Genomic DNA, 24,979 nt, shown 5'->3' with positions numbered 1-24,979 from the left:
AAGTTAAAACAAAGCTCTACTGTAATGGTTAAATGTACTATTTTTCATCCTTGGTACAGTGACCTTTTGATATCATTTTCATTATGAAGTTGTGAATGCTCTTTCAAAGATGCAGAGAAGAAAGGAGAAACAAGAATGACTTCTTTAAAAGGTCATATTTCAAATATCTTAGAAACTCATCAATGCATTTTAAAAAACCTACATGTTCTAAAATAGATCTAAACCAATAAATGGGAACATCTACGATAAAAATCCATACCTTAATATGTTTGCTTTCTTTCATATCATTCTGTTAACAAATGCACTATATTTATCATTTTTATTTCATCCTAATGGCTGGATTTGGGATGACATCAATATAGCATCAAACTATTCAGACCTTATAAAAGAAATTCATAGGCTACTTAATGTAATTGAGTTTATGATAAAGAAATTTGCACAGTTTGGCAAGAACAAGGATCATAAAGGTTTACTCTTGAAAAAAATCCTAAACAATTAAAATGGTTTTGTACTACCTTTAGCTGGAAAACTCTTTATACCCTTTATCCACTTACTTTATGGGTTGATATATTATCATCAATTAATGAAGTCATTTCTATCATAATAAAATGTCATCATTAGAACTGCAGTATTCTAGTCTAACCATTTTCTAAAGAATATGATTGGGGCATTTTAGGTAGTTAAATATTAAAATAATCTAATTGAAAATGAGACTTTTAGATTATTCATTTTGATTGACAAACTGCAGAAAATGGCTTTGTTTCATAAGTACATTTCTATCACTCAAATTTTGTAGATATTACTAGCATTTCTGAGAAATGATAAAATGGATCTTGTCTTTTTCACTTAACTAGTAAATATTGCAGGTTTTGCTTTCCATGCTTTATAGGCACCTGTTATGAGAATATCTACATTAATCAAGTTTCTCAAGTATTATGCTTCTCTGTGGGAAAGATCTTCAGTTATACTGTTGTCATAGTTTCATCTTTCCCTCATAACTAAAGAACAATGTTCCTTTAGAATCAAAGAAACATACTTCTGCATAAATTTTTTATGGTTATAAAATGCACATAGCCATGAAATATTAATTGATTAAGAATAATAACAGGACCCATGCACTAGTCAAAGCACCAGAATGTAAAATAATAGTAATAGTCATCCTAAATTGAATCAAATATCCTAGTGATTTAAGTAAGGACACCCCCTACCCACTTTCATGAAGAAACTGAAGCTCAAGTTGGTTATATTTGCTATATCAACACAGGGGAAAAGTAAACTCAGTTTCCCATCTTTTGATTCTAAGTAGTTAATTATTTCAAACTGAAAGCTCTTTGTTATGAGTGCACAACAATAATCAAATTTAACTCTGTGCTCTACCATTAAGGTGAAAAAGTGTGTCCTATAGAAATAAACAAATATGAGACAAGCTACCTGACTCTCTGATGAAAACTAGTTGCAGTTTATTTCTCATTAATAGTAGAATTTGCTTTGATTCTCTCACTATTCTGGTTTTTGTTTCACTGAATATTTAATTGTCTATTTTGTTACCATTTCATGCTGTAAAATCTGGGTTCCCCATACAGTGCAGGACAATGTTGTAACCAAAATCTACCACCAGGAAATATTAACTCTAGAGAAGTGTTTTCTTTCTTTAAGGTACTTTGTTCCACTTTAGTCTCAAGATTTATGTAATAAAAGCACACTGAAGTCCCAGCCCTCTTCCCCAAGAGAAATTTTGTTTCCTTATACCATCTTTGCTGTTATCTTAATGTTTCACTTCCCCCAAATCTCTTAACTCCTTTTCACAAGAGGGAAAGTGTGGGCACAGAGGAAGGGAGCAGGAGGGTAAAAAATAATTTTATTTTCAGTTTGGCTTATTCTAACCAAATAATATAACTATTCCATATAGTACCTATTAACTTCTTTCTCTGAGGAATAAATGTAAGAAAGGAACAAATGCATATAAGAAGTTGTCAAGAATTAAAGTGATAGAAAAGTTCTCTGTAAGATCTTGCTTTGGAAAAATTTAAAAAATCAAATGCTGTGTAATAATGTAGTTTGGGTTATGTGTAAAGTACTTTAGTATTATTTCAGGGAGGATGACTCAGGATTCTTTTTCCATACAGATTTGAGCAGACATACCAACTTAATAAAAGAAAAGAAAAGAAAAAGATTTCTCATGAAAACTAAAAGGAGACAACAAAAATACATTAAAAATACAGTTGTCTCAGTCTTTTAAAATTCTTTCCAATTATTTGCAGTGATTCTGTTGAAAGTATACTAATCCCTCCTCTACCAAATATGTCTTCAGTTTAATTCCCAGAACCTCTAGATATGTAGCTTTTAATTATACAAGGTACTTTGTAGGTACCAGTAAATTAAGGATAATGAAATGGAGAGATGATGCTGGTGTATGTAGTGCATCTCAAGGGCTCTTAATAGGAAGGCAGGATTGAATCTGACAGGAAATGTGCCTATGGAAGCAAATGTCAGGGGGGTGTGCAGTACAGAGCCCAAGAATGTGGTCTTCCTCCAGAAACGGGAAAAGACAGAAAACAGATCCTCCCCTGGACTCTCTAGATAGGAACTAAACCTTGACAACACAGAGTAAAGCCCAGTACAACTCATTTTGCAATTCTGTCCTCTAGAACTGAACGCTAATACATTTCTGTCCCGGTTTAAAATCACTAAATGTTTGGTAAATTTGCCATAGCAACAAGAGGAAAGAAATGAATCTATAGTTTTTTTAATTCTGAGTTTTATTTTCTCCTTCTTGTAACATTATAAATGTTGCTGATGACTTCTAAGAAACAGCCTGCCTGGAAATGTTGGTAATATGAACTTCCCATTTCACAGCTGAAGTTACTTGAGGAAAATTCAAACAAAGATCAGTTCCTCAAATAAAATGTTTTAACTTCTAGATGTCACTAAGATGCCCAGTAGCAGAAGTTATAGAAGCAAAATATCCCTTTTCCCTCTGTCTCTCTCTTTCCCTGTCTCCTCCTCTCTTTTGTAAGTTTTATCTCCACAAAGTGTAGATGAAAATAGAAATTAGCAGAACATAGCTCATAACAATATGCAAGTCCTAATTGTTCTCAAAGTCCTGTTAACCCACTCACAGATATTAGTGGGATACAAACATGATCAATCAGAATCTCAAAAATATCCCTCACACAATTATATGGAGACTGAGTTATTGAAAGACCATCCTAGGTACAAAGATATATATTATACATAGGTATATACTATGTAAATACTATATGTAGTATATAATACTATATATTATATATAATTATATATAGAGAAATACATATATAATATATACTACTATATAGAACCTTATATATAATGTAGACAATATGTATTACATATATATGTAGTATTTTGGTAATGTTCTGGGAGAGGATAATAGATGATTTAAGCTAAGGCAATAGTAGATATCTAGAATTGTAAAAAGAACATAGACCAAATATTATTCATAATACAGAGCAATTAAAGAAAAAAGTACATGCTGGACTTTTGATTGGTTTATGCAGGTGGCAAAGGGGAAGCAAAAATTCCAACACAATGCTGTGTTATGGAAGGGAGATGATGAAGTTATCAAAATAAGGAATAAAGGTAAAAGAGAAACTTTTGAAGGAAAAGTGATAAATTCAGCATTGATGTAACAAAATCAGAGTGCCTAGGGAACATCCAAGAGGGAGGCTTCATGCACAGCTGGATGTGTGGAGTCAGGGACACAGACTTGGTGGTCAGTTCAGAAGTCACTGAATTAGGGTTTAAGATAAAGTCACACAGGTTGAAGAATTAGAATTAGAAGGACAGAACTTTAAATAAGGAATGCTGAGGTGCTTCAAGATCTAAGGGGAAGAAGAAACTGAAAGAATCTCAAAAAAAAAAAAAAATACAAGAAAAATGAGTACAGTGCACTATAACAAAGCCAATGTCAAATAGAGTTTCAAGAAAAAAGTGGTTAACAAAGCCAAATACCACAGAGATGAGGAACAAGAAAGAGCAGAAGGTACTGCCAGCAGACTGGGGAAAACTGGGTCACTGGTGATCCTCAGGAGTACATTTTCAGGGATGAATGAAGAATTGCAGGCAGCCTGCAGGGACTGAAGGGACTCAGAGAATTTTGAGTGAGGAAACCTCAGGGCCCAGAAGAACCAGCTCCTCTCTCCACACTCCACAGGGAGGACTCATCTGTCTTCCTGGTGTGAAATACCACCAACATGCTAATAACTCTCCAATTTGCATTTCTGTTCCAGATCTGTGTGAGGTAGAAGCTAGAATGCAATGATTTGAGATGTGAATTGGAGATGCCCTAATCCCTATTTACTACTTCCTATGTCAATAATAGATCTACTCCCAGGGGTAGAAATACCATTTACATGCTAATAAAACAAAAATCCCAAACCATAAACCCCAACAGTATGTTTCTGCTCCAGAATTTTTTCATTCTTTCCAGGAGGTACAGCTTTATACATATGCAATATATATCATATAGAAGCTACATATATAGTGTATTATATATCAATAATATAAATTATCAATAGTATATACTATATATGTAGTATATTATTTAAAGAAGGCCATATATATATATATATATATATATATGATATACTATAAGTATTGTATACTATGTCAATATCTATAATCACAAACATCTCAAAATTTAAAATTTATGTGCCCCAAATATTCATTTTTAACCCTCTCTAATATCTGTTTCTCCCCTGTCTTCCTTTCAGGAACTGGTAGTCTTCCTTTATTCCTTCATTTTCCTTACCTTCAACATACAACCTCCCATCCTTTCTAGCTCACAAATGTATCTCACATAGATCCAGCTTTATCTCTACTACCAAAGCTGTAGTTCAAGCCACCATCATTCCATATTGTAAATCCTTCCATACTGACAGTTTCCTCGGTTGCTCTCTCCAACCATTCTTTAAGCCACCTTCAGAATGAACCTTTAGAATCACAAAATGCACTACCCTTTCTCTTGTCTCAAATCTTTCAGTTAGTTGCTTTCCATTTTCATCTAGAATACAATCCAATTTCCTTATCATAGCTTAAAAGTTGAATAGGTGGTGCCCAAGCTACCTGCCCAGCTTAATTTCATACTGTTCTCCCTGAGCTCACTAGGGTCCAGCCATACTGAACTCTTTTGCTCAGTTTCTGCAATAAGCAAGGCATCATCTCACCCACAGAACCTCTGGAGGTGCTTTTCTTCCTATAGGAGCATGGGATGCTCTATCCTGGGTTCTACAGGTATCTCTCTTCTCAGGACTTGGTTACAGTATCTCCTGACCACTATTTAAACAAATATTTCCTTAATTTTTCCATTTCTGAACTTTTCATAATGTCAGCATTTTGTAATGAGCAATTCATGTTGGCTTTTAATTTATCATCTATGTTATTACCACATTCTAAGCTGCTTTAGGACAAAGAATTTGTCTCTTTTGCTAATCATTGGAAATTCAGTCCTGTGCACTGTGCTTCATAAAAGACATTAAGCATTTGTTAAATAAACAAATAAGTGAATGAGAAAGAATAATGACACTAATAACTACCATGTATGAAATGCTTACAATATGTCAAGAACTGTTCTAAGCATTTTACATGTACTAATCCTTTAATCTTCATAACAATCCTATGAGTTAAGAACTATTACTATCTCATTTCAATGGTGAGTAAATAAATAAATATTATTATATAAATAATTAGTGAATATATTAAAAAATAAAAACAAAATTTAAATTATATTACTATAATAAATTACAGTATTAATCATCATCATCACATAAATTACTAGGTACAGAAAGCTTGCTCTGAATCAGGCCCATTGCTTCTACCTCTACTTCACTTGAATTGCCAACATGAACTGCTCATATCATCATCACATAAGGCCAGCAAGGCCAGCACCTTTGTGCTCTTTCACACATCCATGAGAAGCCAGAGATAAAGAACAGTAAAGTGCACTGGAGCAAAGCAAGAACTCAGATCCACACTAGTTTCACTACTAATTCTTTGCTTCAAATCAATATTATTAAAATTTTGTTTTTCACATGAACAAATTATTATTATTATTATTATTATTATTATTATTATTATTATTATTATTATTATTATAGGGCAGGGAGTATTGGGGATTGAACTTAGGAGCACTCAACTACTGACCCACATTGCCAGCCCTATTTTGTATTTTATTTAGAGACACGGTCTCACTGAGTTGCTTCATGCCTCACTTGTGCTGAGATTGGCTTTGAACTTGTAATCTTCCTGCCTCAGCCTCCTGAGCCATTGGGATAACAGGCATGACCCATTGTGCCTAGCTAAATGAACAAATACTTTTAATGAGAATATATAGTGCTGAGATGGAGCAATGTAAGATACCTGTGGAAATGCCACAAAGGGTATGAATTTGTATAATACATTTGGATAGCCTGAGGAAATTATCCCAAATATGTACAAGATTTGAAGCATCAAGATGATCATTGAAACCATAGGAACTGTGATTCTAGAATGTCAAGAACATATAACATTTAAATATATACGCCAATGACCTCCCTATAGCGTTCTTTAAAATGTGGGATTTTATTTCTTTCTCATTTCCTCAGGTCAAAAGGCTCTATTGATAGGAACGGCTCATGGAATGACTAGAAAGTACAAAGTTGGGAAGCAAAGCTAAAGGAAGTTCCTTTTCCTCTACTAATCACAAAATTTAAAAAAAAAAAAGATACATAAAGTGACTCGAACAGAGAAAATATGACTGTTAAGCTATTTTAAGAAATGTGTCACCATTTTAAAGTCGTTCTTTAAAGTTATCCTAACTTATAACTGGTGTTACCATTGAATTTACTTTTAAAAATCACGTGAGATAGCATCTAAGTCCTGAACGTTTACAAAACATTTTCACAGGAGAAGTTAGAACTTTAGGAAAGTTAGGGAGCAGTGTGTAAATAATATTTCAAACCATAACAGGATATTTCAAATTCTCAATGTAAACACATTGAGATGCTCCACTAACACAAGCCCAATCTTATAAAACTGTTCTTACATTAGACAATAACCTTGTTATGTTCTTCTCATAATATCCAAGACTATAATGTGAGCATAAATCATTCTCTCTATAGTGTTATTTTTATTTTACCCAAATCCAGGAGCTCATTTCAAATTGAGTTTACTAAAGGAACACAATAATGGATACATAAAGAAGGTCGCTTCAAAAAAGTAGCTCAAATAATAATTTCAACCACATTCTCTTGCCTCTCATAAAAGGTTTTCTTTGTTTTTTGTTTTTTTGTTTTTTTTTTTTTTTTTTTGGTTGTTTGTTTTGGTTTTCTCTCAATTTCTTCTTAAAAGGATTACTATTAATGGCAAGGTCAACTATGTCTTACCACAAGTGACAATGAATTGATAACCCAATATCCAGGAAGTGATTTACTGTCACATATCTATCATCAACCCTTCAGAAAAGCAAGAGAATATGATGCCTTATTAGGGTGCTACCTGAGTTGGGGTAGAGGCTCCATCATATTGAAATGACTGCGTGTATAGGAAAATGGGACCGTGTTACAGCCTATAAATACACTGTCACCTCTAACAAGCAGCAAGACATCTCATTCTAGAAAGCCAAATGCTGCAATGTGTCTTTCGAAGTTCTCTTGCTGGTCCCAAAAACTTAGACACAGATTCAAATAAAGTTATTTAAAGTAGATTCTGATATACAGACACCCACGTCTTCCCAAGTTAATTTTTTTTTTTCCTCTTAGAGTGTCTCCAGTCAATCTGACCACTTCAACCTGACAGGCAAACCAGTTAAGTAGGCAGTTTGTGGGCCAAAAATCTGTCAAAATGGTTGGCTTCACTGGTGATTACTTTTTGACTGACTGGAGCAGTCAAGTTCATCAAAACAGTCAAACCACATTTCCCATATACTCAGTCTCAAAGCTTGCTGTTTCCGTAGGCGTGTCCTGTTTATATGTTTGAAGGAAGTATTATTAAGCTTCAGTGTTGAAGAGAAACAAGTTGAAAAAGTTGTGAGCAGCTAGTTTGACAATTAAGATCCCCTCTGAGTTAGTCCCCAGCTTCCCCACCCAGGAGAAAAAGCCTCATGGCCCTGCCTGAGAGCCATGAACAGAAGCTGGCCCATGGAGGTCATCCACATTCCCTGCTGCTAACATTTTCTAGTTAGGGGACTACGACATGTGTCCTGACAGGGAAATGGGCTTGTCACACTTTCTGGGATTAAATAAAAAAACTTGAAAAGAATCCAGTGGAGGGGTGGGTAATACTGATATCATGTTAACAGGGGTTATGTATTCCGAGTGTGAATAACCATTTTTGTCAGAAGAAAGATAAGCTTGAAAAAAAAAAACTCCTTAATAAATTTTAAAATGGGGTGAAGGCAATTTAATTTCTTAGCAGGAACAAATGCCAACACTGAAACGCAATCCGATGGTTTCAAAAGCATTGTGAGAGCAGCAGTTAAGATCACAAGCTTGGAATCAATCAACCTGACTTCAAACCTGAGCTCCCCATGGACAGGCTGTGTAATTTGGGGCTAGATATTTTCCTACCTATATGCAGTACCCTTAACTGTACAATGGAGGCAATAGTATTACTCAATTTCCAGGGTTGCTCTAAATCCTAGATAACTTAATGTGGATACAGCATATCAAATAGGGTAAGGAGGACTTACTGAGGGCCAGAGGAGGCTTAGCTCAAACACAGTGTTAACTATGAGACCATCTTATTTAAGTAAAGGATTTTATAAAGTATTGAATTTTTTTTCATATCAGCATCTTATGTTGTTTCAAATCATATCTAAGTTAACAGTTCGATCATTCCATATCTTCATAATCTCTGAGAAGCATAATGGCAACAGTACAAGCTCCTCATTCTGTGCAGACTTTAACCAGATGCTTCACCCTCACTTTCTCCTCTAACAACCATGAAAATATTAGAAGTATATGAGATTCACAGACGAAGGAAGTAAATGCCAATTAAATGGCACAATTTGTCTCAGATTCAACAGATTCTCAGTTAAAGTTGGTTTTTAAACCTATGCACATTCTAATTCATCATGTTTCAAAGAACTCATAATGCAAAAAAAAATCTAACTAATAATTACCCATATTTATGGATATTATAGCAAAGAATGGCTGATGTTGCAGGCTGTGTCTTCCTAAAGAAAAATGTTCATCTATTGAATTTCCAAAGGTATTAAGAGTAAATAAGAGGAGCCAGGATGATTCAAACCTGAATCCTTCCTATGCTGTTTCTATTTTCTAAATTGATTCTTTGGGTTCCCAAACAACAAATATCAGAAAGGTAAAACTAGCATGATCCAAAGAATCTGGGCATACACAGGATTCAAAAACTGGTTAATTCAGCAAACACAGAGTAGAAAGCCTTGTTATATGAAGACAACTCATGCATGAATTTAAAGCCTGAAAGCTAAGAAATTGTTTGAGACATCAAGTGATATAATATTTTGGGAGGTGATTTTTTTCAGTTCTCGATAGAGGTAGCAATCTCAGACAGTGATGTACAAAAAGCTTAAAGACTCTGAAGGAGGGTGAATGAATGGTACCGCTGGGAAGAGCCCAAGCTTCCAGCTAAAACTCAGCATCGGAGGGTGTAATCTAACATACAGGATTAACATCTCAGGAGTCCTGCCCTGGGTCAGTTCATCTCTTTGTGATGCCTTATCCTCTAGATGGAAATAAAAACAGTGAACTCTTTTAAATGTGCCCTATGGTCTGATTAAAGATTGAAAAGGGCTCTAAAAATCCACAGCACTCCCAGGGAAAAATGCTAAATATCATTATCATTATTACACCAAATGCCATAATTTGGTCTCCTCAGATTCCCTTTTTATGTAGATTCCATCAAACTCTGACTTTTGACTTTTCGCCTATCTGACCAAATCTCCAATGACAAAGCAAAGGGAAATGTTGAGGCAATTAGTGGGAAATGGAAGCAATTAATTCCCTTTTTTAGTGGAGACCTGGCCTCTGTGAACCAGTTTAACCAAAAATAATCAATGACCTTTCTCTGCCCAAACTGAAGCAAATCTACTTGATATTTGTCACTGGTTATCCATCTACTGCTTCAACATTAATGAGTCTCTTCACTTTGCTCCTTCCTTTTATGAAATAGAGCCATCACTTCTGCTCCCCTGTTACCTCTGCATCTGCTATTTCTGCAAAACGAATACAGGCAAAGGCCTCGTTATCCATGTGTAAGCCCAGGAAACATTATTAGCATAACCATGGTTTCTGATGTCCCCCATTGCTGCCCCCTCAAACTGTTTCCCCTTTTCTTCGATAGAAGCCAGATCTTGTTCAAAATGCAAGAAAAAGAACAACAAAGATAAAGTTTAAATTTAAGTGTCCCAGAAAAGTTTGCATAATTTATCTAGGTCTAAGCACCATATCATCCTAGATCCAAGTCTCTGCCACTCCACTTTCTCCCTGGTGTCTTGGGAAAAGTTACCTGTCCTTCAAAATCCTCACTTTCCTCTTCTGAATAATGGAGATAGCAACACTTTCCTCAAAGGTATTGTCAGACTCAAATGAAGTGATACACATAAAATCTTAGCACATGAAAAGAGTTTAATCACAAAGAGTTTAATCAATATAACCTGAGAAGAGGAGAGGAGGGAAGAGAAGGATTTCATGAAATGTAGCTGATTTTGATACGCACTAAAACCCTTCTAAGAAAACTGCCACGCAAGCAGGAAGTAGTTAGCATTCTGAGTCTCCCTTTCATCCTATAGTAAAGAACTTATTATTTTAGTTTGTCTCTTTTATAAATTAGCACATTCTGGAATAACCTTGCTTGCTAGTTTTGTTGATGTTGCTATTTGTTTCACTGTTAGATGAATATATTTTTTAAAAATGCTAGAAAGCTTTACATCTCACAGAATGAATCCAGTGGGAAGAATCTAAGGGAATTTGGAGACAACTTAGTACAACAGGGTTTCAAACACAAACCAATGAAAATGCAAAGGAAATGAAAATAAGTTTTGACAAAACATGGAACAGTTTTAAAAAAAAAGCCCTAGAAAGAAAAAGCAAATTAAGAGTTCCTTCCCATATTATGCAGAGTTGCTTTTTCTATATTTCCTTTTTCTCTGTAAACTCTTTCCTAACGCAGAGTATTGAAGACAGTCTAAATAGGAGATGATATTGAGGGGGAGAAAACCAGATGTATGAGACATTGGCTCATTGTTAAGTTTCTTGTTATGAAAATCTATCAGAATTGTAGGTCAAGGCCTCATAGGGAGAACAAGAGAAGTTATTTGCTGCGAGCTGGATTTCCAATCCCAGAGCACCTATGTCCAACATAGTTATGATCTCCTAGAGACAGAGTCAGAGCAACTCTTCTGGTACAGGAGCAGAATTTAAGCACCACTGGATTCCCTATTCTTTAGATTCAGGCCGAACCTCAAAACTTCACTGTCCATACCAGATATTAATGCAACTTAAAATTATCAGGAAACACGCCTATAAACACAGACAGACTTATTCAAAATCACATGGCAAGTTAGTAGCAAGCTGAAAGTGCTGAACTTCTGACTTCCTGTTTCAGAGTGTTCCATCAACACCAAGCCATGCAACCGCAGAGAAATCACTGAATCATTTGCACATATTGGCTTGGGCCACCGGTTTGGGGACTAATCCATTTTCAGTTTAAATGGTTATTTCTCCAGTGGAAAAGATGACTGTTTTTGTCACCTTTGATTCTCTCATGAAGTAGGTTCTATCATATTTTTACCAAACGCACCCTGTTCTTGCCCAAAGGCACAACTACTTTGCAAAGTATTACCCAGATTCTACATACACACACACACACACACACACACACACACACACACACACACACACACCTTTACTCCTTTAAAGTAGATTCAGGAGTGCTCTATCAATGAAAATCTAAAACTAATGACTTCAGTCTTTCATGTTCCAATTAATCTTCCAAATAGCTAGGCCAGAGAGATCCTGTTGACACATAAATCGATCGAACTATTGTTCTTGTTAAAGTCCTACCACTCTTAAAAGCACAGTGCTCCTTTGTCTGTCTCCACCTTATCTCTCTGGACTTACTTCATGTTATTTCCCACAATAGCCCAAGCTCTGCTCAAGGGCCTTTGGATATGCCTTGCTCCTCATAACTCTGCACATTCCAGTCTTCTGGCCTTTCTCCCACCAATTTCCTGCATAGAGAATTGCTAATTATTTTCAAGACATGCTTTAACCATCATCTCTTTGACTCCTTCCCATACCCCTAAACTCACAGAGAATTCACATATACTTTTATTATACACTGGTTTCTTCAATTAATTGTTGAAATCCCTGAACTGCTCATTGGCAGATACATTATCATAGACATCTGAGCATCCTCAGGACCTAGCCTAGCACCAGGTGCACTTCTTTATTTATATATTTTCAACATATTTAAATCTGCATAAATATTAATATGTTAAAATAATATATGTTCTGCCCTCTTTAGAAAATGGTGTTGTTACTTAACTCACTGGGCAGACTATCCTACTGGTTCTTCCTACTCAGCTTAAGGGTAGATAGGCTCAGGGTTTTCCAAGAATTATTTCACCAACTATTCACAAGAAGTATTCAAAAGGCTAATAAAAATGCCACCAAATCAACAGATGTTTCAAATTTTGAGAAAATTAAAAAGACATTGAATATACATACTGAAACAGTCTTTAATATTAGGTCTAAAACTCAAGGAAAGGACAAATCATCCTTCATGTGAAAAACTGCCTTGCAGATATGAAGAGCAATCATATCTACAGAAGAGAGAAAGTGATTGAAAAGAAATATTTGAGAGTATGACTAAAGAAACGAATGTCTCTTCAGATTAATTAAGGAAAAACTCAGAATTTTACCAAAATTTAAAGTTTGGTGGTGAAAATGCTGCTGACAAAACTTCTGTTGCAGAAGGTTCAGTAAATTTAGTAAGGCTGGGGTTATGGCTCAGTGGTATAGAGCTCGCTTTGCATGTGTCAGGTTCTGGGTTTGATCCTCAGGGCCACATACAAAAAATAAAATTAAAAAATTATATATATATATATATATATATATATATATATCAGTAAATTCAAATGTACTGCATCTGCACAGGCTCAGAGGAAGCAGAAAGGGTAAACATCTTTACTGCTGAGGAATTCCCTGTTGAAACTGGCAGAGATCATGACATGCTATAACCCAATTGCCAGGGTAATAAGTATTGACCTAAGTTTTTAGACAGTCAGGAAAGATGCTTAATAAAATAAGTATGAGCAAAGAGGGGGAAAAACGTATAAAACTAAAATGCTGATTAAACAGATAACCTGGCTTCCATTCTTACTTGAGTGGAAATACATCTAAAGGAAGACAAATACCTACCAGAACTTAATTTATTCATCTTCTGCATTTGGAACATAATTGTGAGGAAGAAATATAGAAAGAAAGAAGGGATGATGGAAGAAGTCTGTTCCAACGAAAGAAAGTTGAATACAGTCTGTTTTGATAAGAATATTTCAAGAAAAGAATATTTTGATAAGAATATTTCAAGCAGAAAGAATATTTCAGAAAAGATGAGAGATGATTTGGAAACACTCTTCCATGGTAACTCTTGGGAACAAACATGAGGCATATGAATCCTTATCAAAAGTCCACCTCTACTTCCTAGACTCATTTTCCTTCAATTGCTTCCCTTAGATACATTCTCTAAAAAAGATCAAAGAGATCTTTTTGAGATCAAACTTTTACTTATTCTTTCAAACCTGAAAAGATAAAAGAAAAATGCAACCTTGTGATTTTTAGTATCATCAGGCTCAATGTCTCTGGATCCTGCAAGCAATTAATAAATGAAGAACAAGAGTTTTCTCCTACTTGAACAGTCCATTTTTAAATCTGGTTACCTAAGGATATCTCATGAGTATTTTATTTTTTCATTAAATGGATTACCTCAATTTTCTTAATGTTTAACATAAACTACCTCTATTCTACTACTATTTTGGTTTTGTTGTTGTTGTTGGGAAGTGGCCAAGGCATGTCCCAATGAATCCAATTTAATAGAATCACGAAATTATTTTACCATCAACTATACTTTCATTAGTCTACCAAATTTTGATAATTTTCCAAACACTCACCACCCAACTCCATTGATTCCTTAATTGGTGATTCACAATTCTGTAAAATATAGTTTTGTATATTAATTTTTCCTTTCCTACAAACCCACTATTAACTTTTTTCTTCATAGGTTATATTTTTGCTACTGTTCTATGTCTCACAAATGATTCTCCATGATCTTAGTAAATATCACCAGCAAAACCTTAGCAGCAACTATATTTTACACTCTACATCTGTTTTGCTTAGATGCCAAATAGTCCAAGATAGCAATCTGCTGTTTCTAAACATTGGCTTTCTAGATCTTGCTCCATTTCTTAATCCAGGGTTTTTGACGACAAGAGTTTATTTCCATGAAGAATCTGGAATGTTTAACTGATTTAAGAAGCTTTATTTGTGCAATGCTGTATATAAGATTAAATGATGGCTTTTCTATATGTATGCAGTGTTTATTATGTCAATACATGTCATAATTCCATTTGAATCATATTCCATTGAGTTTACTTGTGAAACCATGGTATAAGAACATTTTGTTTCTTTCGTTTTTCCTTTCCTTATTTTGTTTGTTTCTCCTTTCCTTATTTCTCCTTTCTGACTATCCAACCCTTTTGAAATTATATTCTACTTCCACTATAATAATTACTACAATTTCTGAAAAGTTTATTTATACTAAAAATTGCATTATATTTAAACATCTAATAATCATTTTGGCTATCTAGAAGTTAAATACTTGTGCCTCAGTCACCAAAATTAAGCTGACTTTTAAGAACCATGTTTCATTTTTGACATCAACTCAAAAGTTTCAGTTCAATAAAATGTACTCATATATGCACTTTTCTACAGCTTTGGAATGAAATTGAAAATTGAAAAATTATAACAAAGCCAACAAAATAGACAACATGAAAATTAAACATAATCCATTGTTTTGTGGCTAAAAAGTCTTTTAATTTTCAAAACAGAAACCATAAAGTTTGGCCTATTTAAGGTCGTTTCCACACACAAAAAAAAAAATAATAAAAGATTTAAAAGTAAATAGCTATACTCAGATTCATTTATAAGAAAAATGAAATATAATGTCTGAATAATCTTGATAATAACCTCCATATTTTGCTTCACTTTGCTTTATTGACAATCTCTGAACAGGGAAGTCATCAAGGTTATTTTTAACTCTCTTAATGTTAAATGAAGTTTCTAGTAAATAAGTTACTAATAGCTACTCAAGATTAATTAAAGATTACCTCAGGTTTATTATTCTTCTCAAAATTTCTATTCCAAATAAAACATTCTGAGACAATAATGAAAGTAAAGAATAATAACTGATTTAAACAAATATATGTAAATATAATATATATGAATGTATATATGTGTATAGAGATATACAAATAATCTTTAAATTCTACTATAGCTTTTTAAGTTATTATAATGAAAACATATTAGTTTAAAAAGTATTTGCTTTAGTTTACCTCAAATCTCCTACACAAACTTTTAGAATCTATATACGTATAAAAGACAAGAATGATTTTTGATTCCCAAGAAAGAGACAGTATGCTAACACACTGGTGTTATTTCTTACTTCTATGAACAGAACTTATATTTTTGTACCTTGAAAAGCCAATAAAATATATATTTCTAGAGTGTAAATAGAAATTAACATTAACTCATAAAATAACATGAGGCAATAAGATGTCAAATCATATTTCAATTTAGTAAATATCTGAGAATATTAAACCATCAGAAGAAATTCCTTTGGTTACCATGAACTAAAACAGTGATTTCTACATCTTGATTAAAATAAAACATTAATGGAGTTTCTGTTATACTTTACCCAAATTATAGCAAATCACAGCTTGACTATTCTAACATCCTGATACCTACTCATCACACAAGATGAAATCATAATTATAAGCAAGCTACACACAGCAAAGTAAAATAGATATTGATTAGACTTGTCTTCATAGTTTGTTTAAAGTACAGAAAATTAACCTGTCAGTTTCGTTACCTACCAGGACTGATTGGATTCTATCAGTGTAATCACCTCTACAAACAGCTTCAAATTATAATCCCTTTTCCCATAACACAAGCACTGGGCCCAAAGAGACAACCGGAGTAAATGGTCTGATCATGAGTAATGAATAGTTTGGACTGGTTGGAATCCACTTAGTTGAGGAAAGAGAAAGGAGAAGTGGCTCATTAGGGCACTTCCTGAACCCTGGTTGGAATTTCAGTTAAGGAAGAAGAAATGACACAGCAGTTTCAAGTTAAGGCGACTTCCTTTCTTTATCTGAAATATGCTGCTAATTTGAGAAATAGCTCTCCAACAAAACTACTCCACAGTGGTGTGGCCACTGTAGAAACTCCCGTTGATAGAATTATTGCCCCATAATTAACATTTTTTCCCAGAATATACACAAGCAGTACATGGTTGTTATCAAAATGGACTAAGACCCCACATTCATTGCAACATGATTGTTTCATGAGTAACATTTCCTCAACAAACTGCACCTGCACCATATTTTAGTTTTAATAATTGCACTTTTGTCTTAAGTATTAACAGTTTTTTCTTGATATGATCAAATTTTTCATATATATGTATGTGTATATATATACATATATATATATATAAAATACATATTTATATATATATAAAAGCATTTGATTTTGCTGTCAAAGTGACTCCAGGATAATTTTTAACTTGCCCAAAAATATTTTATCTTCCCATGTAGATGGAAGATACACAATCCAGCTTTTGAGATTTTATTATTATTTATGCCCTACTTTGGCATGTATTTTCAAAAGACATGAGCACTTGTTACTCATTGCCTTTATAAATGAAACTAGTAAAAAGGTCTATTTCATGTATTAGTTATCTGTAGAAACATATAATCAAAAGGTAAGACTTTATTCTCACCTGGCAAGTTTTGCTGTTAATCTATATTCATAACAGTTAGACTATTTGCTTTTTTTAAATCTGTATCTAAATATATATATATATACAAAGCAAGATGTTCAGGTAAATTACTGAAGTTTCATGTAAAGGTTATGCACAAAATTTTATTGTCTTTGTGTTTTAAAAGTTGTGTAATTAAACAGACATTGATGTTTGTCAAGAATTGAATTACATGAAAATATCTTGGAACTTTCTATCTTGTTTTCAGCACTTTAAAAGTGTTTTTCAGGTTATTATAGAATGCATCTAAGTTTTCTAAGATGTTTGGAAGTAGTAAATGTTCAAGTTAGGGTAAATTGTTTGAATTAGCATACTATTAAAGAAATAAGATTCATATCAGAAACATCACTGGAAAAGAAATATTTGTTAATTTAATTCATATTAGAAACTGAATCAAATTAGAGTTTAATACATTTGTGTGATACAATATGTTTAACATTTGTTAGATCTATGTAAAATACATTTGTGTAATTCACAAGGTAAGTTTTAAAGCTATATTACTCTATGGGCATATGTTTGATTTTCAAAGGTTGAGCATGCTTACATATTCACACCAGAAGAACCAAAAATGTGTGAGTTAGGAGCAGTTATTTAATCTCCCTAATGAGGTCCTAATGGGATAGTTATGACTTTTAAAAGTTTTGTTATATATTGCTTTTACATTTTATATAACAAGCATGTATGTTATTCATAACAAAATATAGTTTTAAGGAGTTTTTTTCCTGTTTCTTTTCTTTTGTGGTAGTGGGGATTAAACCCATGACCTTGCACAAGTTAAGTGCTCATAATTTTTAAGCATAATTTATACATCAAAGCTTAGTTACAGGCCAGGTGCTGTGGCGCACACCTGTGAGAATTGCAAGTTCAAAACCAGCCAAACAGCTTAGTGAGATCCTGTCTCTAAATAAAATACAAAAAATAAGGCTGTGGATGTGGTTCAGTGGTCAAGTGCCCCTGAGTTCAATCTCTGGTACCCAAAGAGAAAAGAAAAACTCAATTATAGTATGCTAATTGCCACAAAATAATTTTACTACATATTGTCTTCTTGCTTCCCCTACGACAAAAATAACAGATCTTGTAGATAATTCATCTTAATTTAATTCTTCATTTTGGTTTTTACCTGGTTGATGTTTATGGAGTCCCTGCAAGAATCATTTCAGGTAATCAATCATGTCAAAAAGAAAAAACAAGCCATCTTCTTGTAACTCACCAAAAATACTTATTGTATGCGGAAGCATTTTTACTTTTCATGTTCGAATGATCATCAAGTCTCATTATCACTATTCTTGAAGTAGTCTTCACCAATAAAAAATATGTCAAAATGCTTAGGAGCAAAAGCTCCTGTTAGGCTTTGAATCTGGAATGTCTCTCAAAGGCTCATTACTTAATGGCTTGGTCCCAATGCAGCAATGTTGGTAAGCGAAGCTTTTAGGAAATGATTGGATCATGTGGGCTCTAACTTCATCAGAAGATTAATCCATTTGATAATAGGTTAGTAATTTGAATGAATTTCGGGGAGGTTGGAGAAAGCAAGTCACTCTCTTGCTGTGTGCACATTAGAAGGATTTATCTTGTCTGCAACCTCTTTCTCTCTCTGCTTGCAGGCTGTCATGAACCAACTGGCTCTCCTTTTCCATGCCCTTCTGCCATGATGTTCTGCCTCACCTCAGGCCCAAAGCAATGGAGTCAGCTGACCATGGACTAAAATGTCTGAAACTGGAAGCTGGAATAAATCTTTCCTGCTCTATTGTCAGGTGTTTTGGTCACAGTGATGAAAATCAGAATAAAACAACTCCTAAATTGCCCTTGACTACTTTGATTCAAATTCGAGCTCCGCCTCTTCTTAACTATGGCAAATATTTTAATATATCTTTGTCTCAGTCTCTTCATCTATAAAATAAGAATAATAATAGTACCTAGGGCCAGGCTTTTATGAGGATTAAAAGTTTAATCAATTTAAATTATTTAGACAGCACCAGGCAGTAAGTAAATACTATGTGACTTTTCCTCTTTTTCTTAATTATTTCTGTCACATTCCCTTTTTAATACTTTTATTTATCCTATTTTTTATATATGACAGCATAATGCATTTCAATTCATGGTAACATGTAGAGAACAGTTTTTCATGCCTCTGGTAACACATAAAATAGAGTCACACCATTTGTGTCTTCATACATGTACTAGGGTAAAGATGTCCATCTCATTCCACCATCGTTCCTATTCCCCTTCCCCGTCACTTCCCCTACTTCCCCTTTTCTCCTTTGCCAAATCTAGAGTTCATATACTCCTCCTATGCCCCTCCCCAGCACATTATGGATCAGCATCCTCATATCAGAGAAAACATTCAGCATTTGGTTTGGGGGGGCTGACTTACTTTACTTAGTATAATATTCTCCAACTCCATCCATTTACCTGTAGATGCCATGATTATATTCTCTTTTAATTCTGAGTAATGTTCCATTGTGTACATACACATTTTCTTTATTCATTCATCTAGAAGAACATCTAGTCTTTATTCATTCATCTAGAAGAACATCTAGTCTGGTTCCACAATTTAGCTATTATGAATGGTGCTGCTATAAATATTCATGTGGCTATGTTAGTACTATAGTATGCTGTTTTTAAGTCCTTTGGGTATAAAACAAGTAGTGGGATAGCTGGGTCAAATGGTGGTCCCATTTCCACTTTTCCAAGGAATCTCCATACTACTATCCATATTGGCTGCACCAATTTGCAGACCTACCAGTAATGTATGAGTGTGCCTTTTTCCCCATGTCCTTGCCAACACTTACTGTTGTTTGTATTCTTAATAGCTGCCATTCTGACTGGAATGAGATGAAATCTTAAAGTAGTTTTGATTTGCATTTCTCTAATTGCTAGAGATGTTGAACATTTTTTTCATATATTTGTTGATCGATTGTATATCATCTTCTGAGAAGTGTCTGTTCAATTCCTTGACCCATTTATTGATTGGGTTATTCAGGTTTTTGTTTGTTTGTTTGTTTGGTGTTAAGATTTTTGAGTTCTTCACATATCCTAGAGATTAGTGCTATATCTGATGAGCATGTGGTAAAAATTTGCTCCCAAAATGTAGTCTCTCTATTCACCTCACTGATTGTTTGTTGTTGTTGTTGTTGTTGTTGTTGTTGAAGAGAAGTTTTTTTTTTATTTTGAATCCATCCCATTTATTGATTCTTGATTTTATTTCTTGCACTGTAGAAATCTTATTAAGGAAATGGTCAATCTCAATACCAACTTATCTTATCAACAACATGTGTTTGATAGTTTCCTTCTCCTTTAATGCCTCTTCTTCATTGCTTTTTAGAGTGCCACTGACTCAGATTTTCCCCTAACTCCCTGGGTGTTCCTTCCCTGTCTCTTTTGCTGTTTTCTCCTTTCTTCCCTAAGGCAATACTACTGAAGTGCCCAAAGTCTCCATCTTTTCTCTCCTCTTCTCTAGTTTCCTCATTACCTGGGCTACCCCATTTATTCTCATGACTCTATGATCTATATGCTAATGATTCTCATGGTTATATGGCAAACCTGACCTCTCTCCTGTATTCCATACATACATATCCAACCACCTACTTGACATCTGTCTTTTCCTGTACAGCAGAAAACTCAAATCTGTCTTCCAACCACACTCTACTTAAAGCCCTCCCTGTCTTTCTGCCATCTTCATCTCTCTAGTTGCTCAGGCTCAAAACCCCATAGTTGTTCTTGTCTCATCTTTTTTTCTCCTATCTTTGAGCTATACACCTCTAACTCCAGGGAGATTTACCTGAATTATACAGAATCAATCTGCTTCAGCTGACTCCTATTGCTCTCATCCTGGACAAAGCTAACTTGATCTCTCGCCTGGATATCTCCAAAAACCTTTCAACTGCCCTCCCTGCTTCTTCTTTGCTACTACTCCACCCACCAGCAAGCGCAATTTGTTCTTAAAAGGCAACCAGAATGGTTATTTTAAACACCAAAGCCAATCTTGTAGTTTTCGGTTCAACATTCACTCACAGTATCCCTCTATACTCAGAGCAAAAATTAAAGCAATTCTAATTCCTTAAAACAATTTCTAAGATCCTAACCTTACATACCTCCTTTAAGACTTTTTGAAGTATCAACTTCTCACTGAAGTTTGCAGTGTAAAAATTGGTCCTTTCCTCCTCCTCTCATCAGCCCCCTCTGCCACTCATCATTGTCCCTACCCTGTTCTGTTTATTCTTTCTTCCAGAAACCCCATTACCTGCTCCCCCAGGTTTACTGTTTATTCTTTATCACCCACTGGAAAGCAGGCTTCACAAAGAACCCCCACCTGTCTGATCATTGACACATCCTACCCTCTCAGAGCAGTGCAGTAGCTGCTTAATGTATGGTGTGCTCAATAAATGAATGAATGCATGCACCAGAGTATCCTCTAGCTGATCTTGTGGACTCATCTCCTTCTAAGTCATTTTCTGTCCTGATATTACTTCCAATTCATCTTTGCAAATCACACTTTTAATCAATGTATTCCTCGATTTATACCCATTAGACACTTCCTACTCCTAAAACTTTGATTCCAAATTCCCTAGAATAACTTATGAAAGTCTTCACAACTAAATCTGAGTCTGGATTTCAAGTTTCTTCATCAAACTGATCCTTCCTTCCTTTTGTTCCAAATATCTTTATTCAGGACTCTCTGCTTTTCAAAGCATAGATCATATCTGGCCACCTGTCTTGAACTTTGCATGAAAAATAGATTTGAGTACCTGTGTGTATGTGTGTTATGTATGAACTAATGATACTTTTCCATACTTTATTGCAAATACTAATGTCAATATGTTTTATCCCACTATATATTATAAATTCAACAGAATATTCACCAAAACTATATGCTTATTAATATTTATTGAGAACAATAAATGAAAGGTCATCTCAAAATATTTTGAAAATAAATAACAGGAAAGACTTGAACAATGAGATGCTACATCCAGTGTAAAGCTACACTAATTAAAATAGCTCACTACTGGAACTGACATAAAATAAAAAACTCAAATATTTCACATTTTTAGAAATTTCTTACGTATTCAAGGTTGTATTTTATAGAATCAAAAGATTTATGTATTCTTTAATATATTTTTTAGGTCAAGTGGCTCATAATTCGATGTGCAGGAAAGAGAGAGAGGATGAGATAGTACATACTATTTAAAAATTCAATTTCAAAAATCTTATAGATTTAAATATAAAAATTTAAAAACATTACTCAGAAAAATATCTCACTGTCTAATTTTTAACCCACAAAGTGGAGAAAATATCACTGAAGAAAAAATTGGCCACCTAAATATTGAAACCTTTTTTGTGTTATGTTCAATATAGGGGAACACACTACCACTGAGCCACATCCCCAGCTCTTTTTATTTTTTATTTTGAAACAGGGTCTCATTAAGTTTACTCAACTAATACGCTAGTGAAATAGTAGAAATTGAGAGGTTTCAATGTATAACTGGAAATTTTAGGTTATCAGGAATAGAAGTTATACATTTAGAGAGATTAATATTATAATTAAGACTCATTAAGTAATGAATGATTCAAAGACTACTTTCATTACCAGTTTTAATAAGTGCAGAAGTTAGAAAGTGCAGGTTCCCTGATTTTATGTGATTAGATGAGACTGTGCCTGGATGGAACTATCTATAAGACAAACAATGTCAAATCCAACCTTAGATTCCAACATCATGGAAGAACTACATACCATATAACACATAGGAATACATCTCTCTAAAATATTTCAATTGAAACCTCTCAATTTCTACTATTTCACTAGCGTGTTAGTTGAGTATGCTATTTGTAAACTTTTAAAATATCTTTTTAAAACTGCACTTAAGCTTTCTCTAACAAAGTTGTGATGACCTAGAAGCACACCAGCCAGAACTGCAAGGGAAAGCATTTTAAATGTGCTTATCATTATACAAGTAAAATAATGGTAGTTTTTTTCACTTCTAAATGCTTTTCATTCACATTAGTGAACTTCAGAAACATCAACTCATCAATGTTTCACCAGTTTTAGCAGAAGTACATGCGCACATTATTGCTCTATGAGAAAAAGGTAAAATCAGTTAAAGTAATCAAATGACATTCCCAAGTTTTATGTCCCTCAATGACTCAGTTTTGATGAATAAGGAGTCTAGAAATGTTTAAGGCATTAATATAACCCAATACTTCTATGATACCAAGGGTTTTAAGATTTCTCTAGATCTTATATTTAATTCTGACATGTACGAGGATATTACACAAAGAACCAGTCCATCTAAAAGTTTTGAAATAGGCAAAATTTGTCTTTAACATGCAATCTCTGTGTCCTTTTCCTTTTTCCAGACAGGTTCTGTAGTTCCCTTGTCATCTCCTCATCTATGCCACTGTCAATAATTATTTTTAGGAAATGCTCTAATTCATCACATACCTTATTCACTGAGGTATAAATGGCTGGTAAAACTTAAAATAGTCTCCCTCCCAAAGGCATTTATATTTGGAAGTATTGAAATCTTAAGGTGAGGTATATTAAAGATGGGAAGGGGAAGATTATATGCAAAATTCCAGAAGTCAAAAATATTTCAGGGACTCTGGTATCTAATTTGAACCTGCTATATTCAGACTTAACAACATGTTATTTATAAAATAAATAAAAGCAGAGTTTCTTCTTTTGTATTGTTAGGATATTGCAAATGAGATGACATAGTTTATGATTGACACTGTAGCTCCCTAGAGTTTAAAAAAATGACAAGTCCTACTATAATCTGCTGAAATTGTACATTTGTTCTCTGTACAGGGTACGACAGGACAGGATATGCTGTCATAACAAATAACTCCAAAAACCACCAAGTATTTAAGAATAAAATGATATTTTATACTCAACATGTCTGATATGGTTTGGTTGGGGAGTTCTACCAAACATTGCTCTTCAAGGACCCAGGATAATGGAGGATCTATCTCCAAATAAGATTTCAATATAATTGATGTAGGAAATGATGAGAAAAACCACAAACAGGTCCTCAAAGCTCCTGCAGGAAGTGCATCGATCACTTATGTTCATCATTTATTGGCTATAACTACTTCAAAATAAATTAGCATGCAATTCTACCTTGTGCTAAATAGAACTCTTCAGCATGACTTTTCCAGAGACTCACTCTTTAGTAAAGATAAGTGCTTCCATAATGTTATGTAACAAACAAAACTGGTCTTTTGAATAAGCTATCTGCTTTATTCTTAATTATTTCACTGTAAATAAAAATAATAATAAAGAATAGATTAGAGAGAAGTTACAGGAAGAGGGGAGGGAGCAGGTAGATAAACAAAAATATTTTTGATAGTCATGAATTAGAGATAAAACTAAAATAAAAGAAAATTTTCTGTGTATATGTGAATATCATGATTTTTGAGTTAAGCTCTGTGCCAATACTCTTTCCAGAATCTCTCTGAAAGGGGCAAAGTGTCCTGTTTAAGAGAAGTACAGGAATATGAGAGAGAGAGAGATTATACAAATACAAATTTTGCTATAAGAAAATATGAAGTTTTTCCAGGGAAACTATGATAACAATAGCAATACAATTATTTAGAAAGAAGGAAAATCTGGAAATAGTAGCAAGATCAGAGAGAGAGAAGAAATATGTGGAAGTATTTTTCCATGTTTCTCATTTTTCAGTGTTTTATTGCTTTAGAGGTTAAAAATGTCCTTGCATATGAAGAAATCATCAATGCTCAATTCTCATTTTACTTTATAATTTTGGTTTATATTTCTAACTATAATAAAACTGCAATCTGACAAGTAAAATTCAAAGAAAAAGGAGAAATGAAATAAGATTTCTTTGTTCCTCGAGTAAGATAGATGCAATTTTCAGTAATGTAATGTATA

The 24,979-nt window shown here is 33.9% G+C and overlaps 1 protein-coding gene across 2 annotated transcripts in view; it reads right to left on the bottom strand.

Annotated features, from left to right (window-relative positions):
- The window catches only part of Tfec (transcription factor EC), a 96,272-nt gene that overhangs the window by 48,253 nt on the left and 23,040 nt on the right, over window positions 1-24,979 (bottom strand). The window contains exon 1 of one of the 2 annotated variants that reach the window (XM_040291584.2): window positions 16,148-16,278. The exons of the other annotated variant lie outside the window; for it this stretch is intronic. The gene's annotated coding sequence lies outside the window, so the exon portion shown is untranslated. Of the gene's footprint in view, window positions 1-16,147; window positions 16,279-24,979 lie in introns of those variants that run through there. 2 annotated transcript variants of the gene reach the window in all.

The sequence above is a fragment of the Ictidomys tridecemlineatus genome, chromosome 2, assembly GCF_052094955.1.
Source record: "Ictidomys tridecemlineatus isolate mIctTri1 chromosome 2, mIctTri1.hap1, whole genome shotgun sequence".
NCBI classification, from domain to species: domain Eukaryota; kingdom Metazoa; phylum Chordata; class Mammalia; order Rodentia; family Sciuridae; genus Ictidomys; species Ictidomys tridecemlineatus.
This window is presented reverse-complemented; position numbering and strand designations above follow the sequence as displayed.